The sequence below is a fragment of the Lampetra planeri genome, chromosome 38 (assembly GCF_965212315.1).
Source record: "Lampetra planeri chromosome 38, kcLamPlan1.2.h2, whole genome shotgun sequence".
NCBI classification, from domain to species: Eukaryota; Metazoa; Chordata; class Hyperoartia; order Petromyzontiformes; family Petromyzontidae; genus Lampetra; species Lampetra planeri.
The window spans coordinates 2,086,183-2,087,040 of record NC_136144.1 but is presented as its reverse complement, the minus strand read 5'-3'; the positions used below and the strand labels follow the sequence as shown (position 1 = coordinate 2,087,040).

The 858-nt window shown below is 41.8% G+C and overlaps 1 non-coding gene across 1 annotated transcript; it reads right to left on the bottom strand.

The window, feature by feature from the left end:
• Positions 1-411: 411 nt before the first annotated feature.
• Positions 412-500, bottom strand: TRNAS-GCU (transfer RNA serine (anticodon GCU)). The gene has a single exon. It is a non-coding gene; the product is annotated as a tRNA-Ser (tRNA).
• Positions 501-858: the final 358 nt, after the last annotated feature.

The window sequence follows — 858 nt, the reverse complement described above, 5'->3', positions numbered from 1 at the left end:
TACAAATAATTGCTGGAATTATGAAGTGTTATTTTACCATAATTTGGAATGCTCAGATGTCTGCTGGCTGAGTCACCCTTAAAAATTAACCCGTAAAAACAAAGTTTTTCACTATAAATCCTTTATATGCGTGGCGGCTAGAGTCCTCTCGTCCTCTGGCTTGAGATGGCTGCCACCTATGGGTCAGATGATTGCCTGCCACCATTAAGCAATTGGTAATTACATATTAAAAAAAAAGTGTAAAATGTAGGAAATTTTTTTTCACGAAAATTGATTGTCACGCACAACGAGTCTGTGTGCAAAATGTCAGCTCGATTGGATCACGGGAAGTTGGTAAAAAACGACCGAAAGATTTGCACGGTCGTAAGCGCGCAAGCAAGCAAGTGAACTTAATATAAAGGATTAAAAAAATTGCGAAGGTGGGATTCGAACCCATGCGTGCAGAGCACAATGGGTTAGCAGTCCATCGCCTTAACCACTCGGCCACCTCGTCTCACGCACTCACATACAACCAGACCCCCCCCCCACACGCACACACACAGTCATACCATTATTTTTTCCTAAAAAGTTAAAATTTTAGAATTTTTTTTTCACGAAAATTAATTGTCACGCACAACGAGTCTGGAAAATTCAGTTCGATTGGATCACGGGAAGTGTGTTAAAAACGACCGAAATATTTGCACGGTCGTAAGCAAGCAAGCAAGCACGCAAGCGAACTTAATATAAAGGATTTAAAAAGAGCTTCTGAGCTCAACGGGCTTTACTCGGGAAATAAACTTCTGATTCAGATGTGTGCGGGTGAGTGTGTTGGTGAGTGGGCGAGTGGGTAGGTGAGTGATTGAGTGTGTGAATGAGTGA